Genomic DNA, 10,769 nt, shown 5'->3' with positions numbered 1-10,769 from the left:
ATACTCAACCATCTGATGTCAATGGACCTACAAACACTGCAAGTGGATCAAGTAGTCATCATATTCTTCAACAGCTAAGAGAAGATTCTAATTTTATTGGTGAAGTACAATACATGACATATGTCTTAAATTTTAAATTTAAATTATACATTCATTTTCCATGTTTTACTTTTTTAAATATTATTATGTTACAATGCCATTTGATTTTATTTATAGTAATAGGAATGATGGACAACACAACTAAAAAGACGATTATATGTCACTATGGAGGTCATTTTACATTTTCACAAGACTAAAATATGTAAATGAAAAAGTGAAAGTGTTTGACTTTGACATTGATTTTCTAGCATATTTTGATATGTTGGATTTTCTGAAGGACGAATGTGAATTTGACATTTTGAGAGGTGAGAAATTCTACTATTTAAATCCATCAAGCACTTTTGAGGATTTCAATGCCTTGGTTCTAGTTCAAGATGATGGAGATGTGCAAAACATGCTTGGTAGCTATGCAAGATTCAATTGGAAAGCCATTGATATATATACTCTATTGAAGGGTTATGATATTGTACATAATGCTTCTCTTGAGGAAAATTTCAAACATAGTGATGTAGATGTGATAAACAATGCGATTGAAGATGAGCATGAACCAAGTTGTCCCCTTAATGATTCAGGTAGATAATTTTTTTTAATTTTTTTGATGCCTTTTATTTTAATGCTTTCCATTTAGTTAATTGATTTAATATTTTTTTCTTATTAACTGATTCAAAAATTATTTAAAGAAAGACGAGAGGACCTACACGTTGCATGAGACTCATTGGTTTTGAGAATGGACAAAAATTGCAAGTAGAATTTGATGATGACCACCAAGCTGTTGGTGATAACTCAGTGGATTTTATTTGATTTTTAGGACAAACAGTTCGTAATCAATCTTGTTGTCCTTTACAAGTCAAATAATGGAAAGATATTCAAAATGGTTTCATTGAGCATATGTGGAACATTATATTGGTAAGCTGCATAATAACTTATTGTTTTTCTAATTAATGAAATTGTTATTTAATTTCTTCATACAAGAACTATATAATTATATTAACTTTGAATATCATTTATAAAATATCATTATTCACAAAATAAATTTATACTAGTTTTCACAAAATAAAAGAAAGAGAGACAAAGAAATTGATCCTTCTTCACAAAATATCATTGTGAGTACTATTTTTATACTAGTTTTCTACTAATTTCCTTTTCTATGTTTTCTAATATAGAAGAAACTACTTAATTGTTTTCCCATTATAATTATAGGTACAATTTGATCAATTGAAGAAACAACAAGAAGAACGGCAAATTTCACTTGATGATGAGGAACTCTTTCGAGAAGTACTCATGCCTGAAAAAAAATGGTTATGTACGAGCATATGGCTCTGGTAAAAGTATAAAAGATTATTTTGGTGTTATAGCATCGAAAGTTTAACTTATGAAACAAGTGGAAGCAACTTAAAAAGAAGCAAGCGAGCAAGTTGAAATGGCTAAGAGGGAAGCAAATGCAAGAGTAGAGGCAATGGAAAAGCAAATGGATGAAAAAATAGCAAAGACGAATAGAGATTGGGAAGAAAAAATTAAAATGTTATTTCATTTGCATACTCCACAAATGCAAGAGTAGACATCCAATTTTTACAACTTTTAGATTTTATGAATGTTATGAATATTAGTGACGAAGACTTCTTTTATAATAACTATTATATGTCTCCTATTTCCTTAATATATGGCTTTAATTAAGTTTTTTCTTTGGGCTATATTTTATTTAATTATTTTAATTTCATTATTTGCACCTAATTAGGTTATAGCTACAAATTTATTGACTTCTTTTTATCTTTAAAGTCTAAAACAAATGAATTTACTAGAAAACTTTCCAATTTGTAGCAAATAATTTTAATATTTAGATATGGATTTATTAAGTTTGTGGTTAAAAAATAATATATAATTGCTACAATTTGTTTATTTTGAAGAAAAATATTTTTTGCTACATGCATGCCATTATTATAGCAAAATATTATTCTATATAGTTACAAACATATTTTACCTGAAACAATTAATTAAATAATTTTTGTTACAAGCCTACTATTTCATAGCAAAATATTTTAGCGTGTAGCTATAACTAATTTGGTTTGAAACTAAACGCTATCTTTATAGCTATGATAATTTCAATTTGGCAAGTTAATTAAAATTTTAGCCATAAAGTTTCTTTGTTGCAACTAAAATCTATTTTGCTATATACATCCATATAATGTAGCTAAAACAACAAATTATTTGCTACCATGTTATATTTTCATGAAAAAATATTTTAATGTTTTAGATACACAAAAATAAAAGCTGTAGCAAAATATATTACACTTAGCTACAGAAGTCATAAAATATGTGGCTAACTTTTAGGTAAGGCATTTTTGGCTGCAAAATTTATCTTTAAGGGTAAAGTGTTTAGCTACAAGATTTTGTACTTTTGCTACAATTTCTTCCAAAGCTATGTTTTCTCTCCTTAATGCCTCCTATTTTTTAATCAAAACCTTGATCCTATGTTTTCTTACAGTAATATCTCCTATTTTACAATTACAACCCAAATCCTTTGTTTTCTTTTCAAAATGTCTCATATATTTCAGTTTTGAACCAAAACCCTAATCGTATGTTTTATTTTGGTAATATCTTCTATTTGTTTTTTTATCAAAACCCTAATCCTAGGCTTTTTTTTGGAATGTCTTCTATTTTAGGAAACCAAAAGATAAGGTTATTGATTAAAAAATAAGAGGCATTCAAGCAAAAAAAGAATCCTATGTTCTCTTTTCTTAATGGCTCCTAATTTTTAATCAAAAACCTAATCCTATGTTTTCTTTTGAAAATGCCTACTATTTATAAATCAAAATACTAATCATATGTTTTCTTTTTGACATATCTCCTATTTTTTAATTTTGAATCAAAGCCCTGATCCTATGTTTTCATTTCGGAATTTCTCCTATTTTGCACACAAAAATCAGAACCAATGTTAATTGTATGTTTTGTTTTCGTAATCTCTCATATTTTTTAATCAAAAACCGAATCTTATGTTTTCTTATAGTAATATCTCATATTTTTTAATCAAAACCATGAGCCTATGTTTTTTTTTCGGAATGATCATAATTTTTAATCAAAAACCTAATCCTTTGTTTTCTTTTTGGAATGTCCCCTATTTTTCAATAAAAAACCCAATCATTTCTTTCCTTTTTGGAATGTCTCCTATATTAATGTCTCCTATTTTTCAAATAAAACCCAAATCCTATATTTTGTATTCAGAATGCCTACTATATTTGAATAAAAACCCTAATCCTATGTTTTCTCTTCGGAATGTCTCCTATCTTTCAATCAAAAAATGAATCCTATGTTTTCTTTTGTTAATATCTACTATTTATCAATTCAGAATTAAAACCATAATGTATGTTTTCTTTTCTGAATGTCTCCTATTTTTTAATTAAAAACCTAATCCTTTCTTTTCTTTTTAGAATGTCTGATATTTTTTATTTAAAACAATAATCCTATGTTTTTTTCGTACTGTGTCCTATTTTTCAGTTTTGAATGAAAAAATTAATACTTTGTTTTCATTTCAGGATGTCTCCTATTTTTTAATCAAAACCGTAATCATTTCTTTTTTTCAGAAAGTCTACTATTTTTGAATAAAAAAAATAATATCATGTTTTCTTCTCAAAATGTCTCCTAAATTTTATGTTTTCTTTTGTAATATCTACTATTTATTAGTTTTGAATCAAAACCCTAATCTATGTTTTCTTTTCAGAATGTCACCTATTTTTCAATCAAAAACCTAATCCTTTCTTTTATTTTGAGAATATCTGTGAGTTGTTTTTAATCAAAACACTAATTGTATGTTTTCATTTTGGAATGTGTCATATTTTCTATTCAAAATTCTAATCCTATGTTTTCTTATATTAATTTCTCCTAAATTTCAATCAAAACCATTATCCTATGTTTTCCTTTCGGAGCACCTACTATTCTTCAATCAAAACACTAATCCTATGTTTTCTCTTCGGAATGTCTCATATTTTTCAATCAAAATCAGAATCCAATGTTTTCTTTTCTACTATTCAGAAAAAAAACATATGATTTAGTATTGTCTGCTAAATTTTCATTAAAAACCCTAATCATATGTTTTCTTATCGTAATGTCTCATATTTTCAATCAAAACCTTAAGCCTATGTTTTCTTTTCGGAATGGCTCTTATTTTTAAATCAAACCCTAATCCTATGTTTTTTTTTGGAATGTCCCTATTATTTCTTTTAGAAATGTCCCCTATTTTTCAATCAAAAACTTAATCATTTCTTTTCATTTTAGAATGTAGCCTATATTAATGTCTCTTATTTTTCAATCAATACCTAATCATATATTCTCTTTTCAAAATGCCTACTATATTTGGATCAAAATTCTAATCCTATGTTTTCCTTTCAAAATATCTCCTATATTTCAATCAAAAAATGAATAATTTGTTTTCTTTTGTTAATGTCTCATATTTATCAGTTTTGAATCAAAAACCTAATGTATGTTTTGTTTTTGGAATGTCTTCTATTTTTTTAATAAAAGGCCTAGTCCAATTTTTTTTTTCAGAATGTCTTCTATTTTCCAGTTAAAACCCTAATCCTATGTTTTCATTTCAGAATGTGTCCTATTATTCAGGTTTGAATCAAAATACCAATACTTTGTTTTCTCTTTGGGATGTCTCCAATTTTTTAATCAAAACCCTAATCCATTATTTTCTTTTTGGAATGGTTGCTATATTTGAATCAAAACTCAAAATCTATGTTTTCCTTTCACAATATCTCCTATTTTTCAATCAACATCTGAATCCTATGTTTTCTTTTCTTAATGTCTCCTATTTATCAATTTTGAATCAAAACACTAACCTATGTTTTTCTTTTTGAATGACTCCTATTTTTCAATCAAGACCGGAATCTTATGTTTTCTTTTCTACTATTCCAAAAAAATATAGGATTTGGTATTGTTTGCTAATTTTTCATTAAAAATTCTAATCTTATGTTTTCTTATAGTAATTTGTCCTATTTTTAAATCAAAACTCTAATCCTATGTTTTCTTTTTGGAATCCCTACTATAATAGAATCAAAACCCTAATCCTATGTTTTCTATTCAAAATTTATCCTACCTTTCATTCAAAACTGGAATCCTATGTTTTGTTTTCTTAATGTCCCCTATTTATTAGTTTTGAATCAAAACCCTAACCTTTGTTTTCTCTTCAAAATGTCCGCTATTTTCAATCTAAAACATCATCCTTTCTTTTCTATTCAGAATGTTTGTTATTTTTCAATCAAAGCCATAATCGTATGTTTTTCTTCAAAATGTGTCTTATTTTTCAGTTTTAAATCAGAATCATAATCCTTTGCTTTCTTTCCAGAATGTCTCCCATTTTTTAATCAAAACCCTAATCCTTTTTTTTCTTTTATGAATGTCTACTGTTTGTGAATGAAAACAAGAATCAATTGTTTTATTTTTTGATTGTCTCTTGTCTCTCTATCAAAACCTGAATGATATGATTTCTTCTATTAATGTCTCCTATTTATCAATTTTGAATCAAAACCCTAATCTATGTTTTATTTTCATAAAAGCTCCAATTTTTCAATCAAAAACCTTAATAAGTGCTTGTATGTTAAGAATGGGAAGTGTCCTTTCCTTACAATGAGCATTACTTTTATCAGGTTTAAGCACTAATACATATGTATTTGTGTTCTTTTGCGCAGGTAGGGTTGTGTAACTAAGTATTAAGAAAAAAAACCAAAAGTAGATCGTGAACACATTATTTGGTGGAATCTTAGAAGGAACAAACGCAAAAACACAAGTGGGGCTCTAAGATATGTGAATGTGTGCCAACCTCCATATATTCAAGCCATTACAATGAGTTGGAGGGGATAGAAGGCAATCACAATTGCGTATCCCGACTTATGCATTAATAGCAAGATCTTCACAAATGAGGCCTTTAATTGAAGAAGAGTTGCGTTCTACAGCATAAATGTCTGCTCGTTTATGTTGCCTCATTGAAAAGTGTGGAATTGGGAGTGTTTTGGCAGAGTACTTTAAGGTTGTTGTAGCACTATACTGTAGCAGTTACTGTTTACAGTCGGCCGAAAATCAGGTTTCCGAGAATCCACACAGGCGTATGAAAATTCCCCACGCCCGTGTGAAAGTTCCACAGGCCAGTGTGGAAAATCCATAGGGGTGTGTGGATGCCCGATTCCAGCCCTATTTAAGCCACAGTTCAGCCCGATATTGTGGGTAATTTTCATCCTTCTGTCCAAATTTTCTCCATCTTTTGAGAGGCCATCGGCTAGAGTTTTGAGAGGCTTTTGGCAAGTCTTTAGAGAACTACAGATTCGACACCGCGCTTCGCTTGGAAGAAGGTTATTGGGAGAGCTTTCATCGGCATCGATCTAGCGAGGTGTGCCCTAGGCCTGATAAGGGGACTTTGGAGAAGACGAGGCTACTCCATAAGACCATCAACATGACTGCCGAGGGGTTTTTTCTATAGATTACTTGTTTTTACTTTCGATTTCATTATTGATTGTATCTTGCTCCATGGAGAACTAAAACCCCTAGTGGGTACTTGGATTTTATAAACCCTAGGATGTTATTGTTTCTTTTACCTTTTATTATGCCTTCTTTAATCGATGTTTTTAATTGAGTTCCAATCTTGAATGCTTGTTGAATGATTTCTCCCTTAGAGTGACACTAGGGTTGAGAGTTCATCATGGTAACCTTTGTGGATGGGTGACACACCATGAGGGTTAGACAAAGCTAGATTGTAGAGGGTTGAGAGGGTGAGTCGAAAGATAGCGGAGCGTCCTCTTTTCCCCTCCGGTGTGATTTATCCTACCTCCAATTTGTAGAGTTCTTTACGGTTACAATAGAGTGAAGAAATAAAGGATGAACTCTGCTGGGGCTTAGTTGCGCAAGCAACATAGTGAAGCGTTGAAGTATATAGGACAGTGTGAGGTATTGAGACTAAGCGATTTCTCCACCGGGACATAGTGTAGAGTTAGTCATGATTGACCTTAGGTTTGGGACCGTGTGCTTTAGGATTTCCATGACTCATTAAGCATTAGTTAGGAAGCATAATAGTAGGTCTTGCACTTGAAACTTTAGTCCTAGGGGAGCATTGTCCGAGTACCCAACTTCTATCGATTACCTTTCCTCTCACTTACTTGGGCCTCTCGTTCTTGTTTCTTTTGTTTCTGCTTACATTACACTTTATCAACACAATCATTATTCATCTTCACTTGGTTAAGTAGCAATTTTTGTATTTTTATTCTCTATTCCCTGTGGATATAATGCCCCACTCACTTGGGATTTATTACTTCGACAAACATGTGCACTTACGGGTCACACACAAGGGGCGTTATCAAGTTTTTAGCACCGTTGCCCGGGGAGTAGGCGTTTAGAGATACTTTGCAATTTGTTATCTTAGCCATTCATCATTCATTCTACTTCACATCTTCTTATTCTATCATCATCCTGATTTGTTTTCTTTATTTTGGTGCAACTCCTGGTTATGACCCGTGGGAACCCTTCGATATTAACTGAAGGTGATCCTGAACTTGAACGTACACTCAGAAGAAAAGGTAAAGAATATGTGCAAGAACTATCAAATCTAGCTTAAGTGGAAGTTGAAGGGTCTAACAGCATGGCAGAACAGAATGAATAACAGAGAACACTTTCTGATTATGCCAGATCGTCAGTATTGGGGATACAATCTAGCATTGTGCGACTCCCGATTACAGCTCCGAACTTTAAGCTAAAGCCAGCATTGATCCAAATGATACAGCAGTCGGCATAATTCAATGGTTTGGCCGATGAGGATCCAAACAACCATATTGAAAACTTCTTGGAAGTTTGTGACATGCTGAAGATCAACGGTGTTATGGATGATACTATAAGGTTGAGGGCTTTCCCATTCTCTCTAAAAGGAAGAGCAAAACAGTGGCTACATTCTTTACCACGACCATCTATTATGACATGGAATGAAATGGTCAAAGCTTTTCTTGCAAGGTACTTTTCTTTGGGGAAATCAATGAAGCTTCGTAATAAAATATCATCGTTTGTTCAGATGGAGCTTGAATCCTTGTTTGAGACATGGGAGAGATTCAAGGACATCTTGTGGAAGTGTCCACAGCATGGTTTCCCCTAGTAGATGATCATTTAAGACTTTTTACAACGGGTTGAATCCAAGTACAAGACAACTTCTAGATGCCGCCACAGGAGGTACAATGGGGAACAAGACTCCTGAAGAAGCCCGACAGTTGGTAGAGGAAATGGTCATGAATAGCTAATAATGGAATGCAAGAGAAAAAAAAAAGTGGCCGGAATCCATGAAATTGATGCGGTTACATCCTTAGCAGCCCAAGTACAGGCATTGAGCAAGAAATGTGATACATTGACTTCACCGAGGGTGGCCATGATCACGAGTTGTGATGGTTGTGGAGGTTCACATATGGCGTCTGATTGTCCTATTTCAATTGCTACTTCAGCCCCGACTGAACAAGTAGACTTTGTAGGCAATTCGGGAAGGGTACAAGGTAATCCTTATAGCAACACTTACAACCAAGGATGGAGGAACCAACCCAATTTCTCATAGAGTAACCAAGGGCTGCAAAAGGCCATAGCACCACCGGGTTTTCAACAACAACAAGCCCCGAACATGGAAAATAGAGTTTTAGGCTTAGAAAGCCGAATGACCGACTTAGAGAAAGCCTTGACTAGATTTATGCAATCATCAGATACATAGTTCCAATCGGTCGAGGCTATACTTCACAATAATACCGCTTCATTGCACAATCTAGAAAATCAAGTGGGGCAAATCGCGAAGTCTCTATCGGAGAGACCATAAGGAAGCCTTCTGAGTAATATGGAGATTAATCTGAGAGAATATGTGAAGGCGATCACTTTGAGAAATGGTCGTGAGGTTGAGGGTAGGCTTCCAAGTGAGAAGACCAATGTTGAAGCACCCGAGGTCGTGGAGGTTGAGGAGAGAGCTAACAAAGAGAAGGAGGTGGCACCTCTACCTTACAAGCCAAGAATCCCATATCCTTCAAGATTGAAGAATGACTAAAATGATGAGCAATACAAGAAGTTCTTGGGTCTATTCAAGCAATTGCACATCAAAAGAGAAAGTTAGAGGAGAGTGCATCGGTGATCTTAGATGCCTTTTATTCGGCAGTATTGCAAAAAAGACTCCAGAAACTTTGTGATTCCGTGCAACATTGGTAGTTTGGGTGAAGAGATGGCATTGGCGGATTCGGGGGCTAGTATCAACGTCATGCCATACTCGTTCTTTCATAAGCTAGCCTTGGGAGAGCCTATGCCCACTCGGATGACATTGCAATTGGTGGACCGAACGGTGAGACATCCGATGGGCATCATTGAAGATGTTCTTGTCAAGGTGGACAAGTACATATTTCCTATAGACTTCGTAGTGTTGGATGCCGATAAGGATGTAGATGTTCCTTTGATACTTGGAAGGCCATTCTTGCGCACTTCCAAGGCATTTATCAACATGGATGGAGGGGAGCTGACATTGAAGGTTGGAGATGACAAGCTCACATACCACCTCGCTGAAACCATGTGATATTCTCTCGACTTTGAAGATACTCTTTATTTTCTTGACACTACCGATGAACTAATTGATGAATATGTGTAGGAAATGTTGAATCCGGACCCGTACGACGGGTTGCTAGATGAAGAAATGGAGAATGAAGAGGTGATGATGATTGGTCTAGAGGAGAAGGTACCATGTACTCCAGGGATCATGAAGAAGATGCTCCGGAGGATGAAGCGAGTGAGGAGACGCCACAAGAAACACCCCAAGGCTGTTGAGAATGCAAAAGAACTGAACAAGGATGACGAACTCTTAAGTGGTAACAAGCTCAACAACTCTCGCTCTACCTTCAAAAGGCTATGTTCATCATGCTTCCAAGTCATGGGTAAGAGGGGAACCTTCATCTATAAGCCCCTGTGAGATAAGACAAGGTACGACAAGCTAAGTAAAGTTAAACAAGCACTTCTTGGGAGGCAACCTAAGTTTTTACTATTTTCCTAGATTTTAGTATAGTGTTTGCATGAATAAGGCTTTAAGTGTTGGTGTCTTGATTTTAGATGCTATTGCTATGATTTTCTCATGGATATTTTGGAGATATTGTGTTCTTAAATGTTTATGGCAAAGTTGTTGGTCGTTTGAGCGAGTTTTTAATGTTTTTCCCTGGTATATTTTGCATGACAAGGCAGGCTTTGAGTGTATTGATATGTTCAGGAATTTTCTGTAAAGCCTACATAGTTCTCATAGGCATCCAGAGAAAACGCACGGCCGTCTGGAATTTTCACACGGCCGTGGGTCTCTACTGCGAACTCATCCTGGTAGGACAAAGGGGTGTGGACTCACCCCTGTGAACGACCTTGTGACGATCCACACCCATGGTAATTTCCATACGGGCATGTATCGTCCTACAAAGACTTAGAGATTTTTCCCGAGAAGACACAGGGGCGTGGACTTGCCCCTATGGATGACTCTGTTATAAACACACGAATGTGGGTAATTGCTACACGCCAGTATGGATCTCTGCAGAAGAGCTCTCTTCCATCCAGAGAATACACAGGGGCGTATGAGTGCCCCTGTGAGCCAATCCTGTGAAGGTCCATGCCCGTGTGGCATTTCAGCATGGGCGTGTGAAACACTTAGA

At 34.1% G+C, this 10,769-nt stretch overlaps 1 non-coding gene across 1 annotated transcript; it reads right to left on the bottom strand.

The window, feature by feature from the left end:
- Window positions 1–8,110: 8,110 nt before the first annotated feature.
- Window positions 8,111–8,217, bottom strand: LOC120283049. The gene has a single exon (XR_005543052.1). It is a non-coding gene; the product is annotated as a small nucleolar RNA R71 (small nucleolar RNA).
- Between the last annotated feature and the right edge of the window lie 2,552 nt (window positions 8,218–10,769).

Source organism: Dioscorea cayenensis, chromosome 18 (genome assembly GCF_009730915.1).
Source record: "Dioscorea cayenensis subsp. rotundata cultivar TDr96_F1 chromosome 18, TDr96_F1_v2_PseudoChromosome.rev07_lg8_w22 25.fasta, whole genome shotgun sequence".
NCBI lineage: Eukaryota > Viridiplantae > Streptophyta > Magnoliopsida > Dioscoreales > Dioscoreaceae > Dioscorea > Dioscorea cayenensis.
The sequence above is the reverse complement of the archived record's forward strand: the minus strand, read 5'-3'. Positions and strand labels throughout refer to the sequence as shown.